This window comes from Podarcis liolepis (assembly GCF_965112155.1).
Source record: "Podarcis liolepis genome assembly, chromosome: 4".
NCBI lineage: Eukaryota > Metazoa > Chordata > Lepidosauria > Squamata > Lacertidae > Podarcis > Podarcis liolepis.
In genome coordinates this window covers 60,977,211-60,991,142 of record NC_139558.1, presented here as the reverse complement: position 1 = coordinate 60,991,142, position 13,932 = coordinate 60,977,211, and the positions used below count along the sequence as shown (strand labels likewise).

The 13,932-nt window shown below is 40.9% G+C and overlaps 1 protein-coding gene and 1 long non-coding RNA gene across 24 annotated transcripts in view; one reads left to right on the top strand and one right to left on the bottom strand.

Moving 5' to 3' along the window:
- Window positions 1-13,932, bottom strand: part of ROBO2 (roundabout guidance receptor 2) — a 799,183-nt gene that overhangs the window by 472,238 nt on the left and 313,013 nt on the right. The window lies entirely within an intron of this gene.
- Window positions 1-13,932, top strand: part of LOC310704824 — a 44,277-nt gene that overhangs the window by 27,802 nt on the left and 2,543 nt on the right. Inside the window, exon 2 of the long non-coding RNA XR_014525049.1 lies at window positions 10,318-10,423. This is a non-coding gene — a long non-coding RNA (uncharacterized lncRNA). The remainder of the gene's footprint in view (window positions 1-10,317; window positions 10,424-13,932) is intronic.

Sequence of the window (13,932 nt, the reverse complement as noted above, 5' to 3'; positions counted from 1 at the left end):
ACATTGGATAGAAACAACTTTGGCCATAGCCATTATCCTTAGCCTACAGTTGAATGGAATTTGGTAAAACAGACATTCTGAAGTAATTGGAATGGTCTGAGTACTGTACTGTTTCACTTTTAACTCCGTGTATTCATAGAAATGTGCAGCATGATTCATACATGCCATACCATTTGCTGTTGTTTGTGAATAATGTCAGTTGTGCTCAAGAAATTAGATAAAAGGTGTCTAAATAGATAATTTTGTCAGCTGCATATTATTTTGCTTACAATATAAATCCATAAACTTCACTTACAAAAGATTTCTAATCACCTGTTTATGTCATTCAGTCCTATGATTAGCTGTATTTTCCCAAATGCCTGCCAGCTATGTAGAGAGACAGAATCAGAGAGTCAAATATTAGTGCATTTCATTTGGTTCATTCATTGGTACATTGTTTGTTCACTATAGATTGGGTTTAGTTGCAACTGAAGTTATTGTGGCTTACACTTACCGGGGTTTGGTCACAAATTCTGCACATTTGAACCACTGGGTTCAATCCTGATTCACAAGCGGAATACTGAACTAACATTCATGCATAGGTGTATCCTATTGTAATAATTTGGAATGTAGCATCCTACAATACTATCACTCATATTCTGCTATGTTACATGAGCCTGATGCAATGTCAGTACCAAAAAATCATACTGCTACTGTGCTGGAGTCACATGGGTCATATTATACCCAAATGCTTGCTTTTTCCCATAGCCTACTTGCCTCAGCTCCCTTACTAGATGAGTGGATATGCATGTGAGTTTGAATGCATTATTTATTTCCACTTATATACAGCTCTCTCTCACACAAAATATACCTCTGAGTGCTGGTACTCAATGAAACACCCACTAAATTTGTCCTCCACAATGGGACTTGGATCAATAACTAATTTTGAAAACTGATTAGTTTGCAGCAGGGAAGTTGACACAGTCTCGTATCTTGCCAGAGGATATAATCAGCCTGTAAATAGCAGTATTAGTGCACTAGGTAATAGGTTGGTAATAAGAGAGCAAAAGAATATGGCCCAGATCTGCTATAATATTCTTTTCTACAAAGAGGGCATCACATGAAAAAAAACCAACAACTCCAACTTGTAAATTGAACTTAATGTTGAAATAAATTCTAGTTTTATCACTCAGCATACTTAGTGAATAAGGAATATTCCTAAATGCATTATAATAAAAGGTGAGCATGCATGAATTGCCTTAGGTGATTATTAAGAAGCCACAGACATTTTTACATATCATTTCTGATTGTGAATTCCAGATGTTTCCAACATGAAACATGAAAAATGTTATGTTCTAACAGTTAATGTTGTATTGCCAGCCATTTCAAAGATGTATTTCCCTATTAGAGCATCAACGTTGCTATGGTGATAATTGTAAAACTGTGACCTAGACTGGGGGAGAGGAAGTGAAGAAATAATGTAAATGGTTAGGGTTACTATACGTCTGGATTTTACCGGGCATTGCCAGGATTTCAAAGGTGGAATTGACATACGGGGGGAATTTCCGAAATGTGGCGCTTTGTCCTGGATCTTAGACAAATCAATTGAAAAATCTCAGCCTTTTCTGGCATTTTTTTTTAAAGAAAAACAACAACTTTGGGGTTTGTATAAAAAAAAGCTCAACAGCTTTCAGGGTGTCCTGGTTTTTACTTTTTGAAACCCTATAAATGATGCAAATAGAAGCAAGATCATTTAGTTCAGCAGAAATAATAACAAAAAAGTTGTGGGGTTTTTTGGGGGGAGGGTATGTAATTAAACTGTGCATTTCAGAAGTTATTTTTATTTTGTATTTTTGTGTAATGAAGGAAATAACTTGACATATAGTCTGATCCTACTCAAACGTACAGAACTACATGGCAAACCCACAGTGCAACCATTAATTTGCAACCTACTTTTCATTAGCTTGTGTGGCTTTGGTGGTGAAAAGACTTCTGTAGCTACTATAGTAACTTAAGGCTGGTTAGAAGGGCTCAGAGGCGGAGCTAGCTGCTGTATACCCGGGGATGGAGCTAGTGGCCCATGGGGGGGGGCTAGCATCCCAGGGGGTGCCACCCATGGCAAGCGGCAAGCTCCCGGGGGGGGGGCGCAGCGATGTCACCCTCCCTCAGGGATGACACCTGGGGCACTCCGCACCCCCTGCACCTCCTTCCTCCACCAGTGGGAAGGCTGCCTATCTTTGATGCCTCTAACAGCTTGGCCTCCTTTGTAGCTCTATATAGGTGCTGATCTCATATAAGAATGAAAGACCTTTAGGTTCACTTAGTGAGACCAGAGGATACTTATTCTGGAGATTCCGTACCCTGACCAATGCTATGTAGGTGCCTTACACTGAACTACTCTGCACCAAATTAAGGAAATGGGGTATTAACTAGTGAAATAGGTCCGACTAATGGAGCTGTAATGAGGCTTTGGAAAAGAGGAAGCGCTTGATCCACACTTTTTAGGAAAACTGCATTAATCAGTCTCAATGCACTTTTATCTCTTAATAATTAGCTGACTATTTAATATTTCTGCTTTCTGCCATACATCTATAATGATCCTAGATTGTCAGTCATAGGTTAACAACTGTAAATACTTTTGTGGGGGAGGGGAAAAACAAAGAACACCACTTTAAAAAATGAGATTAGAATATTGTCCAAACATAAAGTAACTGAGCACATTATTAGAAACTATATTTTTGAATATTTAGGTATAGGTTTATTATGTGCTTCCCATTACAATGGTCCTGAAACAATTTGCAACAAAAGCAAAACTACGGTGATAAAAATCATGTAAGGATGTTAAAAACATATTCATAATTCAATATTTTAAAAGGATACATTTATATTAATGGACTAATCCCTGTTGAAAGCATAATCCTCTAGGATTATGTGCAAGGGTCCTAACTGTTGAAGGCCTTATATACAGACCTTCAACAGTTAGGACCCTTGCACTTTCAGTTATATATTCACATCCTTTAATAGTGAACTCAAGTGATGAGTGCTAGCAGAAATGGTGCCAAATCTGGGATATTGAGAAACAGAACTACAAAAAACCTTAAGGGAGCAACCGCCGTCTCAATACAACCCAGTAAATATTGAGCATGCTCAGTAGCCACAGAATATTGAGCATCAGTTGGAAAAGAAAAATGGAAACCTAGGAAGGTGAGTTCAAGTCCTGCTTTTTCTTCCACCTTAAAGAGGTTTGGAGGATGGCATGGCTGACCAAGAGTATTGCTGCTTGGAGGTGAGGACACTGCAATATTTTGTTGCAGATCCCACTTGTGTGTTATGTTGTTGTTTGTTTTAAACACCACATTGTTTGGATTGATGGATTGTTTATTGGTCGTTATGTAAACTGTTTTGTGACTAGGGTGAAGAGCAGTCTATAAGTATTGGAAATAACTAACTAAATAAATAAATCAGGGAATGTATGTGGGTTCATAAACATTTCCACATGTTTCTTAACATTCAGTTTAAGTCTGCAATTGATTTGGCTTCAAGGAAGATTATTACAGGGCTGCTGGGTTAACATGTGCAAATTGTATGTCTTTCTAAATCTATGTCAGCATAAGAGAGGCTGAATAGAAAATGATCACAGCAGTGTTTGAACCATATACAGTGGGATTCTATATATAGTTGCACATGCATAATAAAAACATATATAGAATAACATAAAGACGCGGATTTCTGGGAGCCACAGTCCGAACATTATCATATTTTAATGACAATCATGTATAGCTGAGAGCTATTCTACACATTACTTGGAAAAGAATGATAACCCGAGGTCATAGAATTTTTGACTGCAGGCTGATGTGCAAATCATATTTTCTAGTGCTTCCCCACACAAAAAACTGCCTGCATGCAGTAAATAATACATGTCTGTGAGAATAATATACTGTACTAAATACTATACTAATTGCCTGTCTATGATGTGTTGGTCTACAACATGAAGTTTTTGATACGGGGAATCATAAAAATGAGATCGTCTCCTTTGCAGACCCTACAAGTGTCCCTATTTTCCAGGGATGTCCCTGATTTAGAGAAGCCATCATGGTTTCTGATTTGATCCCAGCATGTCCCACTTTTCCTTAGGATGTCCCAGTGGCGTAGCGTGGGGGGTGCAGGGGGGGGCGGCCGCACCGGGCGCAACATCTGGGAGTTAGGGTTAGGGGGTGCAAATCCACGGGTTAGGGGGCTCAAATCCACGGGTTAGGGGGCGCAAATTACTTGCCTTGCCCCGGGTGCTGACAACCCACGCTACGCCACTGGGATGTCCCTATTTTCACTGGAGAAATGTTGAAGGGTATGGAGTTATCCAACCCCCGAGCCATCTGAAGGCAATCTTGTATAGGCAAGTTTTTAAATTTTTTTTAAATCTTTTATCATGTTTTTATATAAGTTTGAAGCTGCCCAGAGTGGCTGGGGCAACACAGTAAGATGTGTGGGGTATAAATAGTAAAATTATCATTATGGAACGGGGTGTCCCTAATTACATCAGAGAAATGATGGAAGGGTATGCCTTTGCAGTCTGAAGTGGCACAATCCATAATTTTACAAGTTCAAGCACTTTATTCTATGCAAATTGACCGACAAAGATACAATAAATCAGATTCAAACTTCTCCATGCCTTCCAACCTTGGCTGATCATTCATTTCAGCATGCCTTTAAAGGACTAATCATCAGACCAAGAACTAATCTACTGTACTGCTCAGTATCCATATGGATCAATACTAAACATCTTTATTTCTATTTGTGGATTTGCCTTTCACGTTCCTTTCTTTCCCCATCTCTGTACAAACTTTAATCACATAAACCGAGCAGTGCATCTTTTTATACGGTGAAACAAAGAAACACCAAAGAATATCCAGTTCAGCCTCAGAAACTCATTTCCTGTCACATGTCCAATCATTTCTAGCCTTCTACTACTTCATTTATTTAATAGGAAAAAAGGACTTCAAAAGCTTGTTTCCAAAGCAGGTCGACACTACAGGGGCAGCAAGTTAAGCATAGCTAAAAAGGCTTCATTATTACTTTGAATATCTCACCAGGTGGTCGTCACTTCCAGTGTTTTTATTCCAATAGACTTTGAAGCAGTTAGACACCAGGACATACACATCGCTGGAATTTAAGAACCTTCCCATCTTCTACAGACTAAAAAATTTCCAAACCCAAAACGACCCACATTTCAGGGACTCCTTGTGCAACTTGCCCACACATATATTGTGTGTCTGCATAATGGGAGGATACTTAAATTTATATGGAAAAGAAGTGCTTCTCATAATAGAAAAAATGTTTGTCTATAGCTATAAACTTTAATTGGTTTAGCGGTAGATTAATCAATCAGCATTTTCATTTTGATGAGTAGGAAGAGCTATAATGGTTTAGAATGGCTCTGAAGGATACTTTTATCTTAAGTTTCTACATCCCATTTTTCTACTCCCCCCCCCCCCATTGCCCTCTTATTGTCATTGTTCTGTTGATATTTTGCTCTTGGCTAAACCTTGTACTTTTTGTCTGCAGCACCTTTCTCTTGCTGCCTCTAAACATTTGCACCTCCATGCACCCGTTTAAACATTGTTTGAAAATGTACAGTACAGTACCTCTTTTTCTGAACATTTGACTTCTAATGCCTGCCTCACATTTGCTTTTCCTTCTCTGTCCCTCTTTAGTCTTTTTAGAGCTCAATCCTGTGGACAGGGTAGGCTCTTTCAAGTTGATATGTAGTGCCCGGCTGTGTGCGTTGTTGTATTCATCATCTTTTGAAGCTGATGCGTTGTTTCTCAGAGAAAAGAGAAAGTAGCAAACGAGACTTTTCTTTCTTACAATTAGGAGTTCATTTTTCATACTTCCTTCAATATCAGGGCTGGTATCAGGAGATGGTACTATCAGGCAACTTCTGAGGCCAATGCCTCAGTATAGGGTCCACTACCAGCCTCTGAATCATGCTGGACCTGCTACTCCTCTGGTTTGTTTTTTTGTCTACCTTCCCTCTCTATGGTTCTTGTTCAGTAGGCATATAAATATAATTTTATCTGTGGAGGAAAAGTAATAAACTTAGGGAGCAATCCTAAGCTATCAGAGAGGACAGCTGAGGGGATGTTCAACGTTGCAGACATTTGCCTGTAGATTTTCCCCTCCAGGTGAGGAAAGAGGTCCATTTCAGGGTGCCTAAGTGTTGTGACACCCAAAAGCTCTGCCACCACCATTGCTTTTCTGCTGCTGTTCCAAGAGCAGTAAGGGGTAGGAAGGGAAGTGGGGGGTGTGTGGGTTAGTTAGTGGGGTGGGGAGGGGAAGGGAAGGGGTGCACTTGGGAGAGCTTTGGATCTGCTGGATCCACACTACCTTGTTCTAGTTATACTCATGTATTTTGTTTGCCAGTGGAATGCATTGGGACTTTCAGAAACCTGGAAATGTTATACATAAGATTTGAAATCAAGGGCTTTCGAACGTTTTAGCTACTGATTGATAATAAAATTGACTTTTCTGTTTCACAAAGCAAATGGCTAATTGGGAAAAATAAAGATCTATCATGTTGTTAATTCTAACAAATAAATAGGAATTAATAATGCTTAGGAGTGCTATGGGCCTATTTATCCAGGCACTGCAAGGTATCTTGAAAGCAATTGATCTAAGCATTTTTACAACAGGCATACCTGTTTTACAGATGAGTAAGCAGACATAGTAATTTTGTGCAAGTTCTCTGAGATTATTAGCAAATTGTACTTGGGAGACCTAACATAACTCTGTGCCACTAAAGTTAGTATGATTGGAAATGCAGTATGCTTGGATGCAGTGTTTTTACAGCAGCAGTCTACTTAGCACAGCATCTGTGAAAGTAGCCAGTATCAATCCTCCTAAGGACCTTAATGGTACAGTCCTTCACTCGTTATTCACTCTGAGCTTCCAGCAATCTAAGGTTATAGCAGCACCTCATCATGAGAGTAAAAATGTTGCAGTTGCACTGTGTGAAAGAGCACCTAACTTCTTGAGTTCTCAAATGATTCAAGTTATTAGTGGGACAGCAAGCAGGAACCAGGAAAGCTAGTTGTTAAGTACAGGTAATTGATAGGTTTTATGGACCAACTGCATTTCAGCCTATCCCCATCAGCAATAGGTACTGGGACCTACTGCTAAGAACAGGCTATAAAGGGATGAGCAGTACAAACTTGTAGGACAATAAACTACACTATATCTTGAGTTAGGGGTATTGATTGTACCAGTACCATATCATCAGGGGCAGCACATCCTGTTTCACCACTTGAGGTGAAAAGGGATGTGCTGCCCACCCTGCTCCCCACTTTTGCCGGCACTCCACCAGCACCACTGCCATGCCACCTGAGACGCCATCTCTGCCACTAATGGAGAAGCAGTGCTGGCATCAGCACAGATTTCAAACAAGATATCTTGTGCTTCATAAGATTTGTGAAACATTTATTAGAGAGAAAAGTCCAGCCTAACAGATTCCTTGCAAGGCTAAGAATTGTGTTTTGAATACCCCAAACTCTGAGCTGTGAGACTCCAGGGATTCCAAGGAATTCCAACACTTGCCCATAGTTTAGTTTCCTTGGAATGAAGATGAATGGAGATATTTGGCTTACCATAATTTACACATATTTACAGCCTGAAAATAGGATGGATGGGCTCACAGCATTAACACTGCAACAGAGCCTCCCTCCCTATTAGGTTCCTAGCCACCTCTCTCACACACCTCACTGGCTTTGGATTTAGCACAGCTGAGAGAGTCTCTAGCTTCCAGGCTATCCAAAACTCACACACACTCAGCCCTGCTTGGACTATTGTTCTTCTTCCTAAAGTGAAGAGGCATCTAGCCAGGTGAAGTGGAAAAAGCCCCTCCTATTTGTATCTATGACAACTGAATTCACTCTTTAAGATGCTTATGAGGGTGCTTAACTGAGCCCAAGCTAGAACCAATTACTCTCACAAAAAACTAGTTTGACCAGTTCAGCAGGTTCTAATAGATGTATGGATAAAGAACCACAGGCCTGGAAGAGATGTTCAGATATCATCCAGCTCAAGCTTCCTTGGGCTATCACAACATGATTCCTTAATCCATTCTCTATCCCACTGTACCACTCACGTTGTGTCACTTTTCTAAGTGGAAGTCTTCAGCTAGCAGAAGTTGGGGAGCAGCAATCCATCTATCGAAAAGTGTCCTATAGCCTATATATCAAAATCTAGAAATCCCACCTGTCTTCCTGGAGCAAGATGCATTTATCATATGAGATAAACAGATATTGTCGATGTAAATGCCAGAATAGTATCAACATTGAAAGGCTCACTAAATGTGTGAATAAACTTATGTTCTGTTTCCATTTCCCTTGGTTTTTTTTATCAGTATCAATTAAATAAATTATGAGAAAGGTGTAAGATAGCACATTTGCATATGGACTATATTTTGCAGACTTGCTGGTGCACAATCTTTGGCATGAATGACAGTTAATATTAAAATATTTGAATGACAGTTAATATTAAACCTCATGTGACTGAGGTGAATTTTGCCAGCTTTAGTCAACTAGAAATGACCCTTAAAATCTGTAGTGAATGGTATGAGGAAAACAATCTGCCTCTGCATGGATTTAAATAGCAAGTGACAACCCAATGGAATTCTCATCTTCATATGTTCCAAAGCTGGTAGAGCCACAAAGTCTGTGCTTGCATACAAAGAAGCCTTGTGTGAGCATAATGCAAAGTAACAGATTTACTCTTTGGAAAGGAAATGGCTGGGAAAACCTCTGGAACTTCAGCCTATTTGTAACAGCACATGACATATCAACAGTTTATGTCTTTATAGCCCTAAAATTATACTCTTTTATTAGGTGTGTTTAAAACTGCCAAGCAAAGTCATGGTCAACACATATTTGACATGTTCTCACAGACTGATTCTAAAACAAAGTCATGTGTAACTAGAGGAACCTGGGCTCATTTCATACACTCCTTGTAGCTATGGCAATGCACAACTGCCCAAACTAAATTCAATGTCAGTAGTTTGTCATGGACATGGACTATCATTTTGCATGCCATTGGCTGAATAACTTGGAAGGTTTTCAGTGTATGCATAATGATCATAATATGTAGATGCTTTTTAACATCTTTATGCGCCCCCTCGCCCAGCTTGTCCGGAGTTTTGGGCTGGGCTGCCATCAGTATGCTGATGACACCCAACTCTATCTGTTGATGGATGGCCATCCTGACTCGGCCCCAGACACACTGATCAGATGCTTGGAAGCTGTGGCTGGATGGTTACGTGGGAGCCGGTTGAAGTTAAATCCTTCGAAGACAGAGGTCCTCTGGCTGGGACGGGACGATATGGGATTGAGGGGGCAACTCCCATCTCTTGCGGGGGTACAATTAGTGCCAGCACCGTCCGTTAAGAGTTTGGGTGTAATCTTCGATACCTCCCTCTCCATGGAAGCGCAGATTGCAGCTATAACAAAGGCGGCATTTTTTCATCTCCGCCAAGCTAAGCAGTTGGCTCCTTACCTCTCTCGCCCTGACCTAGCCACTGTGATCCACGCGACGGTCACCTCCAGACTGGATTATTGTAACTCGCTCTACGTGGGGCTGCCCTTGAGACTGACCCAGAAACTCCAGCGGGTGCAGAATGCCGCAGCGAGACTCCTTACGGGGTCTTCACTGCGGGATCACATTCATCCGGTGCTATATCAGCTGCACTGGCTCCCGGTGGAATACAGGATCAGGTTTAAGGTGCTGGTTTTAACCTTCAAAGCCCTACACGGCCTAGGACCCTCGTATCTACGGGACCGCCTCTCCTGGTATGCCCCACAGAGGAACTTACGGTCCTCAAATAAAAACATCTTGAAGGTCCCAGGCCACAGAGAGGTTAGGCTGGCCTCAACGAGAGCCAGGGCTTTTTCGGCTGCGGCTCCAACCTGGTGGAACGCTCTGTCACAAGAGACAAGGGCCCTGCAGGACTTGACATCTTTCCGCAGGGCATGCAAGACAGAGCTGTTCCACCAGGCCTTTGGTTAGGGCACAGCCTGACTCCCTCCTTTGGCAATCTTTACAATACTTTAGTTTATGGTTGCCATCAATTTTGATTTTAATTAATTCTTATGATGTTTTATAATGTTGCACTATTTTAGTGTTGTTAGCCGCCCTGAGCCCGGCTTCGGCTGGGGAGGGCGGGATATAAATAAAATTTATTATTATTATTATTATTATTATTATTATTATTATTATTATTATTATTATATTGTATAAATCTAGTGTTCAAAGCACCTCACATACATGATCTTAGCAATTCTCCTGTTCCAGGCTGTGGCACATAGTGGTCTGTAGGCCAATTGTGGCAAGAGTCAGGACCATGGAGAGCTCCTATGGAAAAAGATTTCAGACTCATTAACCACATTCACATGTCATGGTAAGTGAAAAATAAGCAAAATAAGCCAGGGCATGCATGAGTGGCATACAATTGTGAGCAGGTCTTTTCACAAAGCTTTGTTCTACAATTCATGTGAGTGCCAAAGCCAGACAGGGTTAATAATAGATTCCTGCTACGTGTGAACTCCTAAATTACAGTTAAAGTCTTCAAAGCAAGCCAGAGTATGAAGACATGGTTTAAAGTTGCCTTGGTGTCTTGGCTTGCTTGAAATCCATTATCAATGGTTTCTGGGTTCACACATAATGAGAAGTACTTACTCCTGGCTTATTTTGCTGCTCATGTGAAGGAAGAAGACAAGTGGCATGAAAGGAGTGGCCTATGGGTGCATAACGATCATGCATAACCTGGTTTATTAAGCCAGGATTTTTGGCTTTCGATGACATGCAAACACTCCCACTGAAAAGCAGGGAGCTGATAGTGTTGATCCAGCACTGGTCTAGAGGTGATTGATTTGTTGCATATTCCTGCAGAGAGAGATGTGGTTGATCCGTGCCTCTCTGGAGTGTGCCTGCTTGGAGGCTAAAGTGGTTGTATTGCATTATACAGACCTGTATACTAGTAGGGTTGAAATTTCACCCATGGCATTGGGTGGGGTATGGTAGAGTGTAGGAGGAAGTGAAGATAACAGCAGTTTGTCTAAGGCTGCTTATTTCATATGCTGCTACACAGAGATTTGACTTCCTGGTTTTTAGTGCCAATGCAACACTGTGACCAGAAACATGACACAAGAACCTTCGTCAATGGTACAATTCTCTTTGGACCTGGCTTCTGAAATAAAAGGTTCACCCTTGCTTCTGTCAAGCATTTTAGACTGCTCTTTTCCTGGCTCTTAGCTTGAACACATTATTTCTATGTACAGCTGGGAAGGCTGCTGCTCACAGGCAGACAAGTCAGTAACACCTAGGAATATAGAATGGAATGATTGACACTCTTAACTGTAAACACAGGTCTTCTTCATCCATAAAAATGCTGTTCCTGGTAGCAACGCTGATAAAGTTTCTGGTGGAAACAAGACAGTGATGTGCAGTCTGCAGTGTTAGTTCCAGATAAGGAGGTTAGAGTGCCTAGGAAAGGAATCTTCCAAATGCAAATCCCCTGGCAGGAAGACAGCACTTAACAGTGCAGATTATCCAGCCTTTGAGCTGTCCTCAAAGGAAAGTGACTAACGGGCCAAAAATGCCATCAATAAATTATAGCATGGCAGGAAAAGTTTTAATAGCCAAATGCATATCTGCTTCCCACTCCCACCGCCATCGCCCAGTGAAACTGTAAAGTAAAAATTGTTTCTGAAGAGGGTGTTTTAGGCAGCAGTCCTATAAACAATTACCTTGGAGTAGATCCTATTGCACTCAGTTGGGGATTTCAGGCAGAGAAATCAGCTTTCTTTCCTGTTCTATCATATAAACTTCAGTGTGGGTCACAACAGACAATGTGCGAAATGCATAAATGCATTTCTCTTATCCATTTTTTTTTTTGGGGGGGGGGAATTAATGAATAGCATTATCATTGCCATACTGCAGCTGGAAGCCTGAGCCCGAAACAGTGGCTTCCCTAAGACTTTTTAGGCAAGGCATGAACTGGAGACAGGGCTGGCCTATCCATGAGGCAAGGTGAGGTGGCAGCAGATCCAGCTCCCAAAGAATGCATCACCCACTGCTGAAGCAATGGCTGGGGTGCACACCTTGGAGGCCAGATCTTCTGCCTCCTCAGCAGTCCCCCCCCCAGTCCCCCCCAATGTTTACAGCAGCCTCTTGGTCAATAGGAGGCATTGCTGGTCTCCTCCCCCCATCCTTGCTCCTGATGTAGATCTTCACTCACCCCTTCTTCCCTGGTGGGGAGAGGCACCATTTTGTAGTTCACCTCAGGTGCCAAAATGTCTTAGGCCAGCCCTGACTGAAGAATTCCTGATTAGCTGCTCAGTCTTTTAGCTACTACACTACACTGCAATTAGGAAGGATTCTGCATATGATACATTGTAATCTTTAGCATATTTTGTGTTTCTGAGTTTAATACCACTCATCACAGAGGTCCCAATGTTGAATATGTAGACATAACTCTCTATATATGGCATAGCCAGCATGAATATGTTCATAACTCTGACAACTGTATCTGATGTTTCGATATTTGACTGCAGTTATAATAATCACTATAATTGTAACAGTTCATGCTAGCCAGGCTGCACATCTATTCTTCATTTGTCCTTAAACTAATTCATCCTACATATGAATATATCACCCTCATCAATTTCAAGTGCCATCCCTTGGATTTTCAGGCTATTAACAAGTATGCATTATGTATGAGTCAAACAGAAAACTTACATTCTTTTGCTTGCACAACGGAACAGGTACTTTTCTTGTTTGTTGTCGGAAGCTATTCTCATTGAAATACAAGTCACACTACCAACTGAGGAGCAGTCCTTTTTTAAGGATACCATGTGTTTACAAATTGTGGTTACACTCTAGCTGATTACTAAATTCTGACAATACAGAAGATTTGTTAAGAAACAGCAATTATTCACATGTAGTTGAGCATGAGACAATGTCAGGGTTGTGGGTTTGAGCCCCGTGTTGGGTGAAAGATTCCTGCATTGCAGAGAGTTGGACTAGATGACCCTCATGGTTCCTTTCAACTCTACAGTTCTGTGATTCTGATTCTATGATATTTCTTGGGCCTCCAAATACTTTTTAATTCACCAAGATCACTTGACATTAACAGTATTTAAACAAATACTTCAGATATTTTATCATGTTCCAGCACAACCCTATGGATCTCTGCTCAGAAGTAAATCACACCAAGTTCAATTAGTTTACATGCAATCTTAGACTGCTCAGAAATTTCAGAATCATTTTGAGGGTTTTTTTTTAAATAAACCAAAACAAATGTTATCTCTAAAATGAATTCCATTATTATAGATAAATGAGCTCCCCAAAGCTCTCCTTAGGTAATCGTTTCTGAGCTAATCCAAGGGGCTGGCTGGTCTGGGAAACCATTTTTTCCATCCCATGGGAACTAATGACTGTATTAGTTCCTACAGGGGCAGGAAAAAAGATGATGCAGAGGCAAATGTATTGGAGAAATCTAGCTCCCTGGAATTGCACAGGCCCTATTTTAAGAGCTTTGGCATCCAATGTGATTTCAGCTTAGGCTGCCAAAGTCCCCAAGATCTTTGGCATGCAAAGTCTATGCTTTGTAAAGGAAGCTGACAATTCTTCTCTTGTTCAGATTTCACTCTGAGTGGAAGAATTTTGTGCTTTAAAAACTTTATTTCCTTTCAGACTTTTACCAGCCTCAGTTGTTTTCTGATTCTGGCAAAGGAGAATGCTACCAGCATCCCTATCCATATTTAAAAAATTAGATTATATTTATAGCTGAAGCACTGCCATTTACTATAACCCCTTGATTTTTGTTTAATACAAAAAGACACTGCTTAAGTGTCGATAGACTCTGTGATTATTAGGTTGAGCATCCCAGAACTAGCATGTGGTTTT